General features: G+C 40.4%; 1 protein-coding gene, 1 long non-coding RNA gene and 1 other non-coding gene across 7 annotated transcripts in view; 2 read left to right on the plus strand and 1 right to left on the minus strand.

Annotated features, from left to right (window-relative positions):
- Nucleotides 1–21,383, plus strand: part of TMEM108 (transmembrane protein 108) — a 403,151-nt gene that overhangs the window by 240,881 nt on the left and 140,887 nt on the right. The gene's annotated exons all lie outside the window — the stretch shown is intronic.
- LOC131511851 (uncharacterized) overlaps nt 1–21,383 on the minus strand; it is a 97,162-nt gene that overhangs the window by 23,031 nt on the left and 52,748 nt on the right. The gene's annotated exons all lie outside the window — the stretch shown is intronic.
- On the plus strand, nt 4,242–4,457 carry LOC131513336 (small nucleolar RNA U89). Its single transcript, XR_009262552.1, has one exon. It is a non-coding gene; the product is annotated as a small nucleolar RNA U89 (small nucleolar RNA).

Below are 21,383 nucleotides of genomic sequence, written 5' to 3' on the forward strand. Positions count from 1 at the left end.
TGGGCCTCAAACCCACGTGGGACTTGAACCTGTGAGATCGTGACCTGAGCTGAAATTGGGCACTCAGCTGACTGAGCCACCTGAGCAGCCCTCCATCTCTTCACTTTGAACCTTCCGGTGTGTTTAGGTCTAAAATGAGTCTCTTGTAGGCAGCAAATAGATGGATCTTGTGTTGTTGTTGTTTTTTATCCTGATTTTGATTGGAACATTTAGTCCATTTACATTCAGAGTGGTTATTGAAAGGTATGAATTTAGTACCATTGTGTTACCTGTAGAGTTGGTATTTCTGGTGATGCTCTCTGGTTCTTTCTTGTCTTTGGTCTTCTGGTCTTTTTTCTCCACTCAAAGAGTCACCATTAAAATTTCTTGCAGGGCTCATTTAGTAGTCATAAACTCCTTTAGTTTTTGTTTGTCTGGGAAACTCTTTATCTATGCTCTTATTCTGAATGACAGCCTTGCTGGATAGAGTATTCTTGGCTGCCTATTTTTCCCATTCAGCATGTTGAATATATCCTGCCACTCCCCTTGGTCTGCCAAGTTTCTGTAAACAGATTTGCCATGAAACTGATCTGTCTTCCCTTGTAGGTTGATGACTTTTCTTCCCTTGCTGCTTTCAGGATTCTTTCCTTGTCTCTGTAATTTGTGAATTTGACTATGATATGTCTTGGTGATGGCCAGCTTTTGTTGAATTTAATGTGAGTTCTCTCTGCTTCTTGGATTTTGACGTCTGTCCACTTCTCCAGATTAGGGAAGTTTTCAGCTATAATTTGCTCATATAAACCTTCTGCCCCTTTCTCTCTTCATATTCTGGGACTCCTATCATATCAGTGTTACTACATTTTAATAAATCGTTGGCTTCTGTAAGTCTGCCTTCATGATCCCTGATCTTTGTTTCCCTCTCCTTTTCAGCTTTAATATTTTCTATAATTTTATTTTTATTTTCTATGTTGCTAATTTGCTCCTCTACCTCATCCATCCTTGTTTTTATGCCTGCCGTTTGGGTTTACATCTCAGTTATAGCATTTTTAATTCCAGCATGACTAGATTTTAGTTCTTGTATCTCTTTGGAAAGAGATTCTCAAGCCCAGCTAGTATCCTTATAATAGTTGTTTTAAATTCTAGTTCAGACATGTTACTTCTATCTGAATTGATTAAACCCTTTGCCATCATTTCTTCCTGTTTTTTGAAGTGAATTCCTCTGTCTTATGATTTTGGAGGAGGAAAATACCATAATAATAGAACGAAATAAAAGTTTTAAATTTGTTAAAAAATCAAATAAAGGAAGCTATATCTTAGGTGTGTTTTAGTCTGCTTGTTAAGAGAAGCTTGATAGAAAAAAGAACAGAAAAAAATTAAAAATTAGAAAAATTAAATATAATAAAATAAAAATTTTGCTCTTTCTGTATCAAAGAAAACAATTAAAACAGAAAAAAAAACTGATCAAGCAAAAAAAAATAAATAAAACCCAAATGAAGCTAGATCTGCTTTCCCCTAGAACTGAAACTATGCAGCAGTCTATGTACAGTAGACTAAGCGCATAGAAAGGATTTTTGCTGGTGTTTGGCGGGGGGGGGGGGCTGGTGCTCTGATTCTTAGGTCAACTTGCTCTAGTGGAGATGTGCCTGGAGGGTACAGGGAGTAGAGCTGCCTCCTCCACTTGTTGGCACTGTTGAGCTCACTGGGGTGCATCCATGTTGGGCTAATACTGAAAATGGCTTCATCCTCCTCTCTAGTCTCTAGAGCGTGATGTTTGCACCCTCACAGACATGTGGTGAATCACCCTTCTTGTGTCTGCCCCTTCCATCAGCTCCTTGCCTTCCCCCTGCCTATCTGAGCTGTCTGCCTACCAGGCGGCACCTCCCTCCATCCAGAGTTTTATCTCAGGCATGGCTGTATTTCAAAACCCCACACTTCAGAGACCCCAGCAGCTCGGACCCGCAGTGATCCTCTAGTGATGCCGACATTGACTGGTGCAGGCTTATCTTAGGAAACAGTCATGTGACTGCACAGTAGCAGCAGCTTAGAGTTTATGGTAAATCACAACACACAAGCAGCACCAGGGTTTGCTGCCCTCAGCCAGAGTCTTTGTTCCCATATGGGGAATGTGGCAGCTTGATGGCACCTGCTGGGTCTTTTGCCCGTGGAGAGGCTGTATCACCTCTACCACATGCACTCCAAGAAGGGGAAGTGCTTCTCCCCTTGCAACCAAGGGGATCCTTAGATCCTGCTGCCCACTCCCGGGGCTACATCCTGCTTCCTCACCAGAGCACCACCAGGAACAGACCTCTGAAACTTCAGACTCTGCTCCACTGTTTATAAAAACTGGTGATATTGAAACCCTCTCCTTTTTCCCCTGTCAGTGGTTTGGGGAGCCATTTTCTTGTGCAGTCCCCTGCGCATTTTTACTCTTTCCATCTAGCTGCTTTCAGGAGAGTGCTTCTTGCACAAACCCAATGGGCTGCCCACTCTACTACCCTGTCCCCCAGTCTTTCTGCTCTCCACACAAAGGGCTCCCTTCCCTCTGCAGCACCAAGGCTCTTCTCTCCCTCAGTTCACCTCTCTGCACTATGTACCTCCTGTGTTCTCTCCCTCAAATTATGCAGATTGTTCTGTTAGTCCTCAGATCAATTTCCTCGGTATTCAAAATGGTTTGATGTTGATCTAGCTGTGTTTGAGGGATGAGACAAGCCCAGGGTCCCCTTACTACTCTGCTATCTTAACTACTAGTGTTATAACTTGAGAGACCATCATTCAACTGACTATAGCATAATATTCCTGTACTTTATAGAGTCGTTAATATAAGTACAGTGCCCAGTTCAAAACAGGTACTCAGTAGGGAGTGGTTGTGGGTCCAAGAGTGAGTAGGGTGTGAGGAAATGAACTACTGAGTTTGGTACAGCTTTTTAATAAAAGTTTTACCATAAAGTAAGGGCAAGAGAAGACAGTAGTTGGTAGTAGACCAAAGGCTGAGTGTTTAAAAAAAAAAAAAAAAAAAAAGAGTGGTTTGGGCTGGTATAAAAGCTCCCAGGAAGGTTTTACTATAGGGCTGTGAGCTTCAGAGGACATGAGGTGCACACTGATGGTGAGCCCTCAAGGCAGGAACAGATCTAGATGTGATTCCCATGTCTATATGTAACTGGTGCCCAGGGTATGTTTCTAACCTTGCCAGTGAATGCTAGTGCTGGGTACATAATTGTGCCATGTCTGATGAGAAGAAGCAAGAATGAGATTCCTGTGTCCTCTCATCAGTGAGTCTGTTTAACAGTGAGTATAATGATTTCCCTGAGATGTTCTCTCAAAGTCAAACAACTGTCTCCCCACAGGACAGAGCTCAGGCTATGTGCAAGCTGCTGTGAGGTCTGCTAATTATAAGAGGGCATAGGAGAGAGCACAAGAGCCCTTTGAGATTAAAAAAAAATGTAGTTTACTTTGAAATTCCTTAGTTAGATGAAGAAATGAAAATGTGCCCACTTTCCCCTAAAGGCAGAGAAGCAAGGGTTCAGGAGTTACCTAGATAAAAGACCATGCCCTGAGTACCTGCTAGGTCATCCCTAGCATCCCAGGTTACAACAAGGAGATGAATAAAAAGGGGAGAGTTGGAAGCTCCAAAGTGGGGCACTTAATAAGGGTGGTAATTTATTAAGGTTCCAACTCTGGCCTGCAGGTCATTATGAGGCATGAACAGCCCCCCAGGGTTAGGGAGTGCCAACTTGAAAGGAAGCTTGAGTACCTGGGCAGCTTTCTTGTCTGAACACATGGGGTCACATCTAAGCAGCTTACCATGGCATAGGAGAAGTCCTAAAGGTGGAAAATAAGGCTCAGAAAAATGCAGTCATATTATTTCTTTGATATCTTATTGTTATTTTGACCTGTGGTAAATCCAGAATAATTGAGCTAAAAAATAAAACCTAATTCTTAAATAGCTTAGCTCTAGAAATTCCATCAGGGGAAAAATGTCCCACATTTCACCATTGGTCTCATATTGTCAAGACTCATTTCTCTTTTGGTGAGTGCCACGGGTTGGGCTTCCTGGAAGACTTTAAGCCCTTAGATAAAGAGCCTTTGAGCCCTTCGATAACGTGTTAGGAAGCAGTTCTCAGGAAACCTACAGGAGCATGGGAAGTGGGCATGAAAAGGAAAAGAGGCCCAGCAAGGATACGATATCAAGCAAAGCCCCACAGAGGCCAACATGAGGTTAGTTTCTCTTGTGAGCTCTGGTAAGAGTGCAGATCACACCCCTTCATGAGGGACAGAGATACAACATTGTATTCCTGGATCTGTGGGTCCTTGGATGTGCCAGGCACTGGTTTGAGCACTTTAAATTAGTGACATAGCTGGCCTTGCCTCCATTTCTGCTGCTGCATCAAGTTTCTGGCAGTTGCCTGCAGGGGCACGCACAGGTGGGGACCAGTGTGGGACTAGGCATGAACTATGTGAGCACAACCTTGAATCTGACACCCAAGAGAAGGGCTGGAATAGTAAGGATGGAGCCAGGGATTGAAACTGGGTGTTATGTAAACCCTTAACCCCAACCTTCTCACTTTGGAGAAGTCCTGAACAGGAACCCTGGCTATATCAAACTGCCATGATCCAGGCATCCTAGAACATCTCCAAGATGATTGCCACATCACAGAACCATATCTTTTTCACTGTTGACAACCTTGTGCTGAACCTACAGGATGAAAGTTTTACCTGGGCAATGACAGCCTCATCAAGGGTGAGAAATGAGAGCCTGGTCACCAGGAACTCCATGCCCAGAGAAAAAGTGGATCTGTTTCTCCCCTGATTTTTGAAGAGCAGTTTGGGGTCCAGCACACCCCCATCCTACCTCCAGTATCATGTGATGGTCTCTTCTGCATCTGTCCTCCCAAACCTTTTTGGATGAAAAAAGCCTGACCAATTTTCAGTGGAATGATTTTGCTCCTTCCTGTGTTGGTCAGAGGTGCTGGGACAGTGTGATTTCTGAGTGATTTCCTACAGTGTTGATTCTTCCCTCCAGGTTGGGAGGCAGTAACCACCATCTCAGGAATTCTCAATAAATTTTTATTACTTAAAAAAAAAATTGGAAGGATGCCTAGGTGGCTAAGTCGGTTAAGCATCCAACTCTTGATTTCAGCTCAGGTCATGATTTCGTGGTCTTGAGATCAAGGCCCACATTGGGCTCTGTGCCGAGCATGGAGCCTGCTTAAGATTATTTTTCTCCCTCTCTCTTGCCCCTCACACACACGCTAAGAAAAAAAAGTATTACATTTAATACATTTAACACATGCAAAGCATTTGGAACAGTGCCGTAAATGTTGGCTTATTAATATTCTTACCACCATCACCATCCCTTCCCCTACCCCTCCCATTTCTCTGGACTTAAAGTAAAACCTCATTTCTCTTTCATTCCTAGGATTTTGTTTTCATTTTCATGCTTCATATTACAAACTATTGTATCTCCCTCCTGTCCCCTATTAGTTCCTCTCCTAAATCTCATTCATTGAGAATCAGTCTGTATGTTCTAAGAGCTTGAGGTGACCAATGAAAGGCTGATTGTGAAGCCATCCATCATGTAGCCCCTTCGTTACAGGTGTCCTTGAAATTCCCCCTGATGTTGTCTCATAGGCTTCTCTTGTGCATTATTAAATTGTGATGATAAATGAGTATGACCGGGTATGTTATTCTTTCCCTGGAGATGTGACTCTTGTAGATGTGGTCTCCTTGGAAATGTTTTCCCATAGGCAAATCTTTGGCAGAGTCATTGCCAATCTAAGAATCCAGATTTCCCAGTCAGTGAGTACTTGAAAAATACAAAGTTCTGAAAGCTAGGAAATTATAGACTTCTGAGGGAGTTATAGTATAATTATAAAGGAAGGAGGGCAGGGGCGCCTGGGTGGCGCAGTCGGTTAAGCGTCCGACTTCAGCCAGGTCACGATCTCGCGGTCCGTGAGTTCGAGCCCCGTGTCAGGCTCTGGGCTGATGGCTCGGAGCCTGGAGCCTGTTTCCGATTCTGTGTCTCCCTCTCTCTCTGCCCCTCCCCCGTTCATGCTCTGTCTCTCTCGGTCCCAAAAATAAATAAAAAACGTTGAAAAAAAATAAAATAAAGGAAGGAGGGCAGTCTCTGTGCAGGATATCTAATTGTTCTTAGGAAGCTGGTTCACATGTTAGAGGAAAACATTCTTGTGTGTATACCAGGGAATTTAGGAGTTTACCTTTGATACTGTATGAGAATGAGTTGGCTAAATATCAAATGATTTTCTTTTTCTTTAAAAAAAAACAGAATGGTGAGTGGAAGAGGAAGGGAGGCATCAGATAAGCAGTTGCTAAATCCTAAAAGGGATTAGAGGTCAGGATATTTACATTTGCTCCCTTTCTTTCATTTTCCAGGACAGGATTTTTATTCTTTAGAATATATGGAAAAATCATATGCTTTCAGAATTGAAAGCAAGTTCCTTTACTAATTGCCACTCCATTTCACAGATGAAGAAACTGATGCTATCCTAAGAGGATAACTGTCCAAGATCTAAACCTATTTGATGTGAGGGTAGAGACTTTAACATGGCTCCACATACTCCTGGTGCAGTGCTTATTGTAGGATCTCCTTTCCTGCCACCTTTCACACTTGTATTCCAGTCACACTCATTTTCTTTTCCTTCCTCAAGTATTCCAACTTACTCCTTGCTTGGGGCCTTTGGCCATTCTCCCTCACCTGTCATGACTGGCTCCCTGCTGCTCAGACTTTGTCCCAACAGCTTTCTCACCACCTGGCTCTCTCCATCACGTTGCTCTAGTTTAAGTTCTGCATAGCAGTTGGCTATGATAGAGTTGGCTGATGGAGTTTTTTGCACTTTATTGTTTATATCTCCATTTGGAATGTCTGCTAAGAGCCATCATGCTACATTTCCAGCACAGAACAGTGCCCAGCAAATGGAAGACCTCCAACAAACATGGTATTAAAATAGAGTGAACTGGACAGAAGTCAGGAGCAATGGATAGGTTTCTTTGGTGGTTTCTTGGTCAAGTGAGACGTCATGTAGAGAGAAGTGAAATTGTGGTCTAGATTAGCACTGTTCCATAGACATAGAACACAAGCCACAATTTTAGACTTTCTAGTAACTATATTGGGAAAAAAAATGAAATTGTGAAATTAATTTTAATGATGTACTTTATTTAACCCAATATATCCAAAACATTTTCATTTCAACATATAAAAAATTATTAGTAAAGTATTTGCTTTCTTTTTTTTTTATACCCGGTCTTTGAAACCCTGCATATAATTTGTACTTAGAACACATCTCAATGTTGACACTGCATTTTGTCAGAAGTACTTGATTTGCATTTATATTTCATAAAATTTACACTTGAAAAATGAGATTCACATTCTTAAAATTTTTATAATAACTGAATTAGTTGTTCATTTTTACATTTAAATTAGTGAAAATAGAATAAAAATTTATTTATTTATTTATTTATTTATTTATTTTTTAATATATGAAATTTACTGTCAAATTGGTTTCCATACAACACCCAGTGCTCATCCCAAAAGGTGCCCTCCTCAATACCCATCACCCACCCTGCCCTCCCTCCCACCCCCCATCAACCCTCAGTTTGTTCTCAGTTTTTTTTTTTTTTTTTAAATGTTTTATTTATTTTTGAGAGAGACAGAGAGACAGAGCACGAGTGGGGGAGGAGCAGAGAGAGAGGGAGACACAGAATCCGAAACAGGCTCCAGGCTCTGAGCTGTCAGCACAGAGCCTGACATGGAGCTCGAACTCACAAACTGTGAGATCATGACCCGAGCCGAAGCTGGACGCTCAACTGACTGAGCCACCCAGGCGCCCCTGTTCTCAGTTTAGAATAAAAATTTAAAATTCACTTCCTCAGTCATACTAGCAACGTTTCGAGTGCTCAATGCCACAAATGCAAGTGGCTGCACAGATCTCTATTGGTTGCACCAGACTACTGATTTTGAAGTTGCTTAGCCCTTCCTGTCCTGCATCAGCCATATGGTATAGAGCCTGGTATGTGGGGCAGAACACTAAGGCCTTGTGCCAGGATAGATGACTGCCTCTAGCCCACCAGTTTCTTGGCCATCATGTTAAGAAATAGGATTTGCTGGGGCACCTGGGTGGCTCAGTTGGTTAAGCATCTGACTTCGGCTCAGGTCATGATCTCACAGTCTGTGAGTTTGAGCCCCGCGTCCGGCTCTGTGCCGACAGCTCAGAGCCTGGAGCCTGCTTCAGATTCTGTGTCTCGCTCTCTCTCTGCCCCTCCCCTGCTCATGCTCTGTCTCTGTCTCAAAAATAAATAAAACATTAAAAAAAAAAAAGAAAAGAAAAAGAAATAGGACTTGCTGTATCCTTTTAAGACCTTGAAAGTAAAGTTGCTTTATTCTGATTTGTTCCAGAAGGGCAAAATCAGAGAATTCTCCCAGTGCCCACAGAAAACACATAGTCCAGGGCTGAGCACAGCACAGTACACACGTGTGCACATCTTTCGAGGCATCAGACTCCCAGAGCTTCTCAGGACTTAGAAAACACAAAGAGAATCACAGACAGCAGAGGGTCTGACTCCAGAGCAGCCCTGCTCAGGTGACTGACGTTGAGTGAGCTGCATGTCGTACATGTGCCCCATAGAGGCACTGAAAGTTTATCTGTATGGGAAGACTTTTTTTTCTCATTCTCTGCAAGGCCCTGAATTAATACTCCTTAGAATAGTGTTTTGAGATCCCTACCCCTTCTATGTGCCATCTCATTCTGACTTCTGCTGCAATCTTAGCCTGGCAACACTGCATCTCCCTTAGTTACCAGGAAGCTTAATGATGCAGGGGGCAGAGATGTTATTTCTCCCAGTTTTCCTACAATTGTCCAGGAGGCCTGGGTATTGTGCTGTGAGCTGATTCTAACAGCAACCCTAAAGGAAATTACTTCGTGGTGTGTGGATCCCTTGGGAGAAGAACAAGGGTCAGCATTATACACTGAAACATTGGATGTCACAGGCTTTGGTCATGGCTCTAAGTTAATTATCAAGTGACAGTGTTTCTCTTCTAAGAACGTTAGCAGAGTAACTCTAATTGAGATATCCAGGGTGTAGAATCCCAGATAGCCAGGGTACCTGATGAGTAGACAAAAGCTAAAGTTTGCCATGGAAAAAACAGTCTAAAATCCTCACAGTTTGTAGGTAGCAATCTTCCCAAATGAACAAGCTATCAGGAATGGAATCCTTAGGATACTTTCCTACTTTAATTCCCTCTGTACAACCCCTGGATGGCACTAGACAATCTGGTACCCTTCTGTTTTCATTTTCTTTCAAGTCACTTTTTTTTTTAATGTTTATTATTTTTGAGAGAGAGAGAGAAAGACAGAGAAACAAAAACCATGCAGGGAAGGGGCAGAGAGAGAGGGAGGCACAGAATCAGAAGCAGGCTCCAGGCTCTGAGCTGTCAGCACAGAGCCCGATGCAGGGCTCGCACTCACAGACCACGAGATTATGACCTGAGCCGTAGTCGGCCGCTCAACCAACTGAGCCACCCAGGAGCCCCTCAAGTCACTTTTATAAAGAACCTACTGTGTGCTGGGAATTATGCTAGGCATAGGGAATGAAAGGACATGAACCCCTCTGTCCAAGAGTTCCCAGGCTAGTAGAGAGAGAGGCTTCACACAGAAATTAGAGTATAAATGTGATTAATGTGATCCTTTATCATTCAGAGTGTCTGCTACATGTATGGCTCTGTGGAAAACTCTGGGAATACAGAGATATGAGACATAATCTCTGCTCACCAGAAGCTTATAGTATAATCAAGAAAAGTACAGAAGATGTAAAGAAGATAGTGTGGTATAAGATATACTAAAATGTCACAGGTCAAGCCATGTTCTTAAATCCAGATTAACTAGTAATAAAGCTGGCTTTTGATACAACTTCTAACTCCTCTATATATGTTTTAATTGGTTCCAAACATGGAGAGAGGCAATGATTAGTCCCCATAACCAGCACCACAATCCAAGGAGATGATGACAACCAGCCTTTTGTACTTCATAAAGTGTTTCCCATCCCAAATGCCTTTTGTCATATGGGCAACCCTGTTGATAGGCATCATTTTTGTCACCATGTTGCCTTTAAGGAAATGGAAACCCAAAGAAGCCAAATGTGCTCAAGATCCCACAAGGAACTTGGACCCAAGTCTACTTACTCCGAGTTCAATATCTTTCTCAGAATGTCACAGCCTCCCATAGTTTACCTAAGTCACAGTTCTTGCAGGGGGAAACTGTGAGATCCACTGAGGATAGTTGTTTCATCTGATTGTGTGTTTTTTCTTCTTGGAGTTTTTCAACTTCAGTCAGTGAACTCCTTCAGCCTTTCCCTTGCAGTATATCTCATTTTGTTTTAGCAGCTCTGGTGTTTGGTCTTTTTGTCCACCACCACCCATTTCCGGGTCTGCTTAAAGAAATAAACAGTAGCAGGATAGAGGTATTGGCTCCCAAGTCAGATATTGGCTGGATGAAATTGGGGTACAGAAATGTTGCAACCCTTTGAGGCAATGGGCCATTCCTTTTATAAGCCTATGAATCTGTAGTTCATTTAGCCTCATTATTTCTTAGTTAACGAGCTCTGGTTTTGCCATCCTTATGGCTTTATTTTTAGAAGTCTTAGATTATTATAGCAACTGTGAAAAAGGATGGGAAACGAAATCTGGCTCCCAGTATACATCCTGCTTATTTCTTGAATTAAATTTGCCTTCATCGAGCCCTCAGAGGATGTTGCACCCACCCCTGCTATTGATTGAAAGCTGCTACTGTCACATGGTTGTTGATGGGGCTGTCAGGTGATAGAGATGTTTCAGGGTACTGCCAGTCCTCCTCCTTATCCAGTTGTTTGTTCTTGGTACCAGCTGGATGTGGGAGGGTAGAGGTGGAAAAGACCAGGTAGGAAGCATGGATAACTGTGACATTTCCTTGCCAAGTGAAACCTTAACAATTTGTGTTGAATCTGATGTTCTAGTCACGGCACTTATGCCTTGTTCAAGCTAATATGACAAGAGAAAGAGATCGTAATGGGACAACCCCACTGTACATCAAAGAGTGGCAATGATCTCAGGAAGTAAATAAAGATGGAAAACTATAGGGCTGCATCAGAGTAGCAAAAGGGCAGGGATGTTTCTCTCACACTATGGTTGATTATAGAAAAGCTCTGAGGGAATTGTAGAGGAAAAGCTAGAGTACTGAGCATGAAAGATGTGAACTTAGGTTTTACTGCTGCTTCCTGGGTCCTACAGCAACCATTTCTCCCCACATGCCCTGCTGCTGTCTCTGAGGGCCTTGCCTGCTGTCTTCTCCCCTGCCCTCACCTTGGACTTCTGCCTTTGTTTCTCTACCTGGCACTCCAGTTTCCTTGGACATTAGAACCCTGCCATAAATCGATCTCAGGATTGCCTACTAAGCTCCTGTCCGCATTTTCCCCTAGGGAACTGAATTCTGTTTCCCATAAATCCTCAGCCTTGAGGGCCTTTCCTCAACAGACTGGTCACCCACAGCTGTGACAGGAAAGCCAACTTGGCCTTGAGTCTTGGGTACTGGTTAAACTCCACACTTGATCTCTCATCACCTATCCAGACTAAGGCAGATATTACACATCCCTGTTGGACTTCCCAGGTTGTCAACAGCAGCATTTACTATAGCTAGTTATTTGTCTCCACCTCCTCCTCCTGCCTGGTGCTGGCTCTTCTTTGACATCCTCACAGGCTCATTGCTGAGGGGCTACCATGCCTTATTGCCAAGCTCATCCAACATAGCTCATTTTCCTTCAGTATTTATGGTATTTCAAAAGAAAAAAATGCAAGATGTGGTCATGGGACTGGTGAAGAAATCTGTTTTGCTTTTTATTTTGTTTCCTCAGAAGGAGGATATGACCCAGTGGAGGAGTCCAGAATGGAAGAGATAAAGAGTATTTTGAATACGTTTAGGGTCCGAGAGTAATAAAGAATTAAGAATGCAGATAAAGGAATACAAGGAATTATTAGAAAAGGGATCATAGTTGAGTCTAGAATTACTAGACTCAATGCAAGGAGATAAGGGTGGTAGAAGGTCATGGAAGGAGATGAGAAAGAGGAGAAAAATAGGAAACAGAAAATAAGAGTTGAGAAGATGCAGGATTTTTTAAGTGACCCCTAATTCTGTAATTAGAGATCATAATGACATGAGCAGTTTTATTTCCTATTCAGTACAATTTCCATAGAGAGTAAAAGCCCCCACAATCCCAGCATATAGGAATCTGAAAAGTCTAGTGGTTTGGCATTTGATGATTTGATATATCTTCTAAAATCCTGTTTTTCAACCACTGAGGCCATGTGCTAACTGCACAAGTAGACATTTTGGTTGAATTTTGGCAGAGGATTTGGGGCAGTGAGTGTATCAGAGACCAAAGATGTCTTAAGAAATGGAAGAGGAAGAAAAGTGAATCAAATGGCCGCCAGACCACTGGTTGAATAACAAAGTTTGTTAAATTTGCTGAATCTGAAAGTCAAAACACTATGATACAATGGATCTGTCCAATAATATTGAATTTTATATATATTTATTTATTTATTTATTTATATTATTATAATATATATGATAATAGATTATATCATATTGTATATATTATATCATATATCATAGTATATATTATTTATATCATATCATATCATATTATACAGAGAGAGAGAGAGAGAAGCAGGGTCAAGGGTGCAGCCAGACCTTAGTGATGAGTTTTCAAGTTCATCAGGGACTCCTACAATAATGACATCAACTATTGGGTCTTAGTTGTTGCCATGGTTACTTAGATGCCACCAGGATAACCCTGATCATATTTATCCCATAACTGATGACATTTCAGAGGTGTGTTCCTTTGATTTGAAACCCAACTATAGGAAATAGCCTCATTTTAAATTAAGTTTTATAGTGAAAAATTTTCTTCACACTAAGGAATAAAGAACTTTAAAATTATTTGAATAATATGGTAATTTCAGTAATTATGTGTACAGTAGAACACATTTTAATAAGGAAATTTTAGTTTATGAAAAATATAATAGTTACATGTATTTTTCCAGCTTTGTTGAGATATAATTGAAATATACCATTGTGTGAGTTTAAGGTGTACAGTGTGTTGATTTCACACATTTATATATTGCAAAATAATTACCACCATAGTGTTAACTAACACCTGCATCAAATCATATAACATTTTTTGTTGTGAGAATATTTAATATCTACTTACTCTCTGCAACTTTCAAGTATGTAATACAATATTATTAACTATATTCACCATGCTGTACATCAGATCTCAGGAACTTAATCATCTTAGAACTGGAAGTTTGTACTCTTTGACCAACATCTCCCCATTTCCCCCACCCTACCCCATACCCTTGGTAACCATCATTCTAATCTGTTCTATGAATTCAGCTTTTTTAGATTCTGCATATAAGTGAAATCACACAGTATTTATCTTTCTCTGACTTACTTCACTTAGCAAAATACCCTAAGGTCCAATCCATGTTGTTATAAGCAGCAAGATGTCCTTTCTTGTGGCTGAATAATACTCTTTTGTGTGTGTGTGTGTGTGTGTGTGTGTGTGTGTACACACACACACACATACTATATCTTCTTTATCTGTTTATCTGTTGACTGACACATTGTTTCCATATTGTGGCTATTGTGAGTAATGCTGCAGTGAATATGTGAGTGATCTCAAATATTTGAGATCCTATTTTCACTTTTTTTTGACTATACACCCAGAAGTGGGGTTGCTGGATGATATGATAATACTACTTTTAATTTTTCAAGGAACCTCCATACTGTTTTCATAGTGGCTGTATCAGTGTACGTTCTTACCATCAGTGTATAAGGGTTCCCTTTTCTCTGCATCCTTGTCAACGCTTCTCATCTCTTATCTTTTTGATGATAGCCATTCTAACAGATATGAGGTGTTTTTCATTATGGTTTTGATTTGTATTTCCCTGATGATTCGTGATGTTGAGCACCTTTTCATGTACCTACTAGCCATCTGTATGTCATCTTTGGAAAAACGTCTGTTTAATTCCTCTGCCCATTTTTTAACTTTTAGTTTTGAGATATAATTGGCACATATCTCTGTGTAAGTTTAAAGTGTACAGCATAATGACTTTCATATATTGCAAAATAATGACCACAATAAGTTTAGTTAACCTCCATCATCTCATATAGATACAAAAGGAAAACAAGTTTTCTTCCATGTGATGAGAACTTTTAAGATTTATTGTCTTAGTAATGTTCAAATATATCATACAGAAGAGTTAATTACAGTCATGTACATTACATCCCCCTACTTATTTATCTTATAACTGGAAGTTTGTACCTTTCACCACATATATCCAATTCCCCCACCCCACTTCTGGTTACCACAAATCTGATCTCTTTTTCTATGAGTTTAGTTCTTTTTTTTTTTTTTTAGATCCCACATCTAAGTGAAATCATACAGTATTTTCCTTTTTCTGTATCACTTATTTCACTTAGCATAATGCCTTCAAGGTTCATCCATGTTGCTGCAAATGACAAGATTTCTCTTTTTATGGTTGAATACTATTCCATTGTATGTGCGCATGCATGTGCACATGCATGCACACACGCACACACACACATACACACTGCATTTTCTTTATTGATTCATCTGTCAGTGGACACTTAGGTGGTTTCCATTTCTTGGCTATTGTAAATAATGTTTCTATGAACATAAGGATACAGATATCTCTTTGACATAGTAATTTTGTTTCCTTTGGATATATAACCAGGAGTGGGATTGCTGGATTATATGGTAGTTCCATTTTAAATTTTTTGAGGAACCTCCATACTCTTGTCCAAAGTGGCTGTACTAATTTGCAATCCCACCAGCAGTATGCAAGGGTTCCCTTTTCTCTACATTCTTGCCAACACTTTTTATCTCTTATCTTTTTAATGCTAACCATTCTAACAGGTGTGAGGTAATACATCATTATGGCTTTGATTTGCAATTCTCTAAGGATAGTGATTTTAAGGACCTTTTCAGCCACTTCTATATTTTCTTTAGAAAAGTGTCTAGTCAATTCTTCTTTCATTTTCTAATCATATTTTTTTTTTGCTATTCAGTTGTTGGAGTTATTTATATATCTTGGATATTAACCCCTTATAGATATATGGTTTGCAAATACTTTTTTCCCATTCTATAGGTTGCCTTTTCATTTTGTTGATGGCTTCCTTTGCTGTGCAGAATCTTTTAAATTGGATGCAGTTCCACTTGTTTATTTTTGCTTTTGTTTCTTTTTGTTGTTGTTAAATCCAAAAAAAAAAAATCATTGCTAAGATGGATGTCAGTAAGTTTTTCCCTATGTTTCTTTCTACAAGTTTTATGGTTTCAGGTCTTTTGTTTAAGGTTTTAATCCATTTTGAGTTGATTTTTGTGTGTGATGTCAGGAGTTACATGTATTTTTAAAATGTTTTTTTTTCACATTCACCATTTTATTTAATCCTCATAACTATCTGAATAGCCCTGGTTTGCAAAAGAGGATTGGAACTCAGAGACGTGATAATACTGGAGATCCAACATGGCCGAGAAGTAGGTGGGCCCAAAATTCTCTCATCCCTCAAACACAGCAGTGTTGAGGCCAAAGGACTTTGAATTCCAAGAGTCTGGGCTACAAACTCCAGTAGCCCACAGGGACAACCTGGTTGGCCATAAATGCATGATTATGAACTGGGAGAGAGAAAACAGGCAGGGTAGGCATGCAGGAGAGGGATCCCCTTCTGCAGAGAGACAAAGAGAAGAGAAAGAGAGACTGTGAAAGTGTAGGGCAGTATCTGGACAAGAGAAAAACCATGGACTGGGGACAGAGAAGGATCCAATCTCTAACTGCAGGCCTTTGTCCAGACTAAGGCCAGCTGTCCTGTTTGTGCACCTGGGGAGGAGGGGAGCCAGCCCTGGGCTCAGTAACTAATTCAGAGGTGCAGTCCGCAGTGGGAGAAAGCAATCCCCACCCTGGGGATTGTACTGGAGTGCTGTGGAAAGAAGGTATATAGCTGTTCAAAGGACAAAGGTCCCTGCTTGCACCCCTCAGCCAGAGGCCATTTATTGGTGTGACAGAGCAGCACTTCCTCAGAACTGGGGCACACAGAGCAGGACCATTAAGACATCGGGGTTTAAATCCCAGCCAAATGCCAGGGAGGGGCGGGAGTCGAGGAGTGAGACAATCTACCTCATTCACACCCGTTGCACAGTGAGGACAGCCTGAACAGAGTGGTTTGAGACACCCAGTCCGGGGAGGAGAGACAGGTGTTGCCATTTTTCTCCCCATCACCAACAAAGTGTGGGGCTCCAGGGAATGGACAAAGGGCCCACAATGGAGGCGGTACCTGCCTATGCCAAACCATGCCCCTCCATGTCTGGTAACTGCATATCCACCAGAGATTGATGCTGACCAACCAGACAGCCCCTCCTCCAGTCCACAGCTGCCCCTGGTTCCAGGGCACTCAGCGGTTTTGCATTTTCTGATTTAATTCTTGGGCAGTTCTTATTATATATAATTTTTTTCCTTCTTTTCTCCTTATTTCTTCCCTCTTCTAGTCTGCTTATTCTGGTTGTTGGTTTGTTTAAGCAGACATAGTTAATCTATTATCTTTATACCTATTCTATATCTCCTTCTTTATTTTCCTCTCTCTCTGGATAAGCTGTGTAGCTCCTCTGCCTGGTCAATTTTCTTTTCTTTTCCCCCCACCCCTGTCATTTCTCTCTTTGCATGGGATAAGGCCTCTTCTACTAACACCACCCCCACCCCATTGTTTTTGTTGTTGTTGTTGTTGTTCTGTTGTTTTGTGTGTGTTTGGTGTTTTGTTATTTTTTGCTTGTTTTGTTTTGTTTTGTTTGTTTTATTTTTTTCCAGGGCTACTTCAACAAAGAAATCAAAGCACACCTGGTGGAGGGTCCAAAACATCACTACGAGTAGGGATATAAAGCAACCAGAGCCACAACAACAGAGAGCAAGTAACACACTCCAAAAAAACAGGGCCAGGACCTGGACAGTGTATGGCCCCTCTTTAATATAGTAGTGCTCGCAGGTGCAGGACACATAACAAGCTTTTAAAACACATAAGGGACAGAAAACTAGCCAAAATGATGAAATAGAAGAATTCTCCTCAAAAGAAATTCCAGGAAGAAATGACAACTAAGGAATTGCTCAAAACAGATATAAACAATATAACTGAACAAGAATTTAGAATAGTAGTCATAAGATTAATTGCTGGACGTGAAAAAAAGCATAGTAGACAGCAGAGACTCTATTGCTGCAGAGATCAAGGAACTAAAAAATAGTCATGATGAATTTAACAATGCTGTAAATGAGGTGCAAAATAACCTGCAGGTGGTGACAGCCAGAATTCAGGAGGCAGAGGGGAGAATAGGTGAAATAGAAGATAAAATTATGAGAAGAGATGAAGCTGAGAAAGAGAGAAAAAAAATTCTGGATCATGAGGGGAGAATTAGAGAACTAAGTGACTCAATGAAATGGAACAATATTGCTATCATAGGAGTTCCAGAAGAAAAAGAGAGAAAGGGGCTGAAGGTGTGCTTGAACAAATCATAGCTGAAAACTTCCCCAATCTGGGGAAGGAAACAGACATTGAAATCCAGGAGGCACAGAGAACTGCCTTCAGACGTAACTTGAATTGATCTTCTGCACAACGTGTCATAGTGAAACTGGCAAAATACAAACATAAAGAGAGAATTCTGAAAGCAGCCAGGGATAAATGGGCCTTAATCTACAGGGGTAGACACAAAGGTAGTAGCAGACCTAGCACTCCTTTCTGGAGTGGCAGGAAATTTTCAATGTGATGAATAGAAAAAAATATGCAGCCAAGATCCTTTATCCAGCAAGCCTGTCATTCAGAATAGAAGGACAGATAAAGGTTTTCCCAAACAAACAAAAACTGAAGGAATTCATCACCACTAAACCAGCCCTACAAGAGATCCTAAGGGAGACTCTCTGAGTATTTCAAAGACCACAGAGACACCACTACAAACATGAAACCTACAGATAACACAATGACTCTAAACCCATATCTTTCAATAATAACACTGAATGTAAATGGACTAAATGCTCCAATCAAAAGATATAGGGTATCAGAATAGATAAAAAAAAAAAAAAAAATAACGCCCATCTATTTACTCTCTGCAAGAGACCCATTTTATTTTTTTTCCCAATATATGAAGTTTATTGTCAAATTGGTTTCCATACAACACCCAGTGCTCATCCCAAAAGGTGCCCTCCTCAATACCCATCACCCACCCCCCATCAACCCTCAGTTTGTTCTCAATTTTTAAGTCTCTTATGCTTTGGCTCTCTTCTACTCTAACCTCTTTTTTTTTCCTTCCCCTCCCCCATGGGTTTCTGTTAAGTTTCTCAGGATCCACATAAGAGTGAAAACATATGGTATCTGTCTTTCTCTGTATGGCTTATTTCACTTAGCATCACACTCTCCAGTTCCATCCATGTTGCTACAAAGGGCCATATTTCATTCTTTCTCATTGCCACGTAGTACTCCATTGTATACATAAACCACAATTTCCTTATCCATTCATCAGTTGATGGACATTTAGGCTCTTTCCATCATTTGGCTATTGTTGAGAGTGCTGCTATAAACATTGGGGTACAAGTGCCCCTACGCATCAGTACTCCTGTATCCCTTGGGTAAATTCCTAGCAGTGCTATTGCTGGGTCATAGGGTAGGTCTATTTTTAATTTTCTGAGGAACCTCCACACTGTTTTCCAGAGTGGCTGCACCAATTTGCATTCCCACCAACAGTGCAAGAGGATTCCCGTTTCTCCACATCCTGGCCAGCATCTATAGTCTCCTCATTTGTTCATTTTAGCCACTCTGACTGGCGTGAGGTGATATCTGAGTGTGGTTTTGATTTGTATTTCCCTGATGAGGAGCGATGTTGAGCATCTTTTCATGTGCCTTTTGGCCATCTGGATGTCTTCTTTAGAGAAGTGTCTATTCGTGTTTTCTACCCATTTATTCACTGGGTTATTTGTTTTTCGGGTGTGGAGTTTGGTGAGCTCTTTATAGATTTTGGATACTAGCCCTTTGTCTGATAAGTCATTTGCAAATAGAAGAGACCCATTTTAGACCTGAGGACGCCTTCAGATTGAAAGTGAGGGGATGGAGAACCATCTATCATGCTATTGGAAGTCAAAAGAAAGCTGGAGTAGCCATACTTATGTCAGACAAACTAGATTTTAAACTAACGACTGTAACAAGAGATGAAGAAGGACAGTATATGATAATTGTGGGGTCTATCCATCAAGAAGAGCTAAGAATTATAAATGTTTATGCATCCAATTCAGAAGTACCCAAATATGTAAAATAATTACAAACATAAGCAGTCTTATTGATAAAAATGTAATTGCAGGGGACTTTAATACTCCACTTATGGCAATGGACAGATCATCTAGGCAGAAAATCGATAAAGAAGCAATGGCTCTGAATGATACATTGGGTAAGATGGACTTGACAGATACATTCAGAACTTTTCATCCCAAAGCAACAGACTACACATTCTTTTCAAGTGCACATGAACATTCTCCAAGATAGATCACACAATGGGTCACAAAAAGGTCGTCAATAAATATAAAAGAATTGAGATCATACCATACACATTTTCAGATCACAATGCTATGAAGCTTAAAACCAACCACAGGAAAAAGTCTGGAAAACCTCCAAGTGCATAGACATTAAAGAACATCCTACTAAAGAACAAATGGGTCAACCAGGCAATTAAAGAAGAAATTAAAAAATATATGGAAACAATTAAAAACGAAAACACTATACTCCAAACCCTTTGGGATGCAGCAAAGGCAGTCCTAAGAGGAAAATATATTGCAATCCAGGCCTATCTCAAGAAACAAGAAAAATCCGAAATACAAAACCTAACAGAATACCTAAAGGAACTAGAAGAAGAACAACAAAGAAACCCCAAGGCCAGCAGAAGAGAAATAATAAAGATTAGAGCAGAAATAATATAGAATCCAAAGAAAACCCCAAAAAACAGTAGAACAGATCAGTGAAACTAAGAGCTGTTTTTTTGAAAAAATAAACAAAATTGATAAACCCATAGCCAGACTTCTCAAAAAGAAAAGAGAGAGGACCCAAATAGATAAAATCATGAATGAAATTGCACTTATCACAACCAATCCCTCAGAAATACAATTATCAGAGAAAACTGTGAAAAATTATGTGTCAACAAACTGAACAACCTGGAAGAAATGGACAAATTCCTAGACACCCACACACTGCCAAAACTCAAATGGGAAGAAATAAAAAATTTGAACAGACCCATAACTAGTGAAGAAATTTAGTCAGCTATCAAAAATCTCCCAACAAGGAGGTTGTTGGGCCAGATGGCTTCCCAGGGGAATTCTACCAAACATTTAAAGCAGAGTTAATACCTATCTTTCTCAAGTTGTTTCAAAAAATAGAAATGGAAGGAAAGCTTCCTGACTCATTCTATGAAGCCAGCATTACCTTGATTCCCAAACCAGACAGAGACCCCACAGAAAAGGAGAATTACAGGCCAATATCCCTGATGAACATGAATGCAAAAATTCTCAACAAGATACTAGCAAATTGGATTCAACAGCATTTAAAAGGATTAGTCACCATGATCAAGTGGGATTCATTCCTGGGCTGCAGGGCTGGTTCAATATTTGCAAATTAATCAGTGTGATACATCACATTAATAAAAGAAAAGATAAGAACCGTATTATCCTGTCAATAGTTGCAGAAAAAGCATTTGACAAAATACAGCATCCTTTCTTAATAAGAACTTTAAAGAAAGTCTGGATAGAAGGAACATACCTAAACATCATAAAAGCTACATATGAAAAGCCCACAGCTAATATCATCCTCAGTGGGGAAAAACTGAGAGCTTTCCCCCTGAGATCAGGAACACAGCAGGGATGTCCCCTCTCACCACTGTTGTTTAATGCAGTGTTGGAAGTCTTAGCAACAGCAGTCAGACAACAAAGCAAAATAAAAGGCATCAAAATTGACAAGTCAAATTTCACTTTTCACAGATGACATGATACTCTATATGGAAAGCCCAAATGACTCCACCAAAAAGCTTTTAGAACTGATACATGAATTCAGCAAAGTCACAGGGTACAAAATCAGTGTACAGAAATCGGTTAAATTTCTATACACCAATACTGAAGCAACAGAAAGAGAAATCAAGAAATCGATCCCATTTACCATTGCACTAAAAACCATAAAATACCTAGGAATAAACCTAACCAAAGATGTAAAAGATGTGTATGCTGAAAACTATACAAAATTTATAAAGGAAATTAAAGAAGACACAAAGAA

Source organism: Neofelis nebulosa, chromosome 5 (assembly GCF_028018385.1).
Source record: "Neofelis nebulosa isolate mNeoNeb1 chromosome 5, mNeoNeb1.pri, whole genome shotgun sequence".
Taxonomy (NCBI): domain Eukaryota; kingdom Metazoa; phylum Chordata; class Mammalia; order Carnivora; family Felidae; genus Neofelis; species Neofelis nebulosa.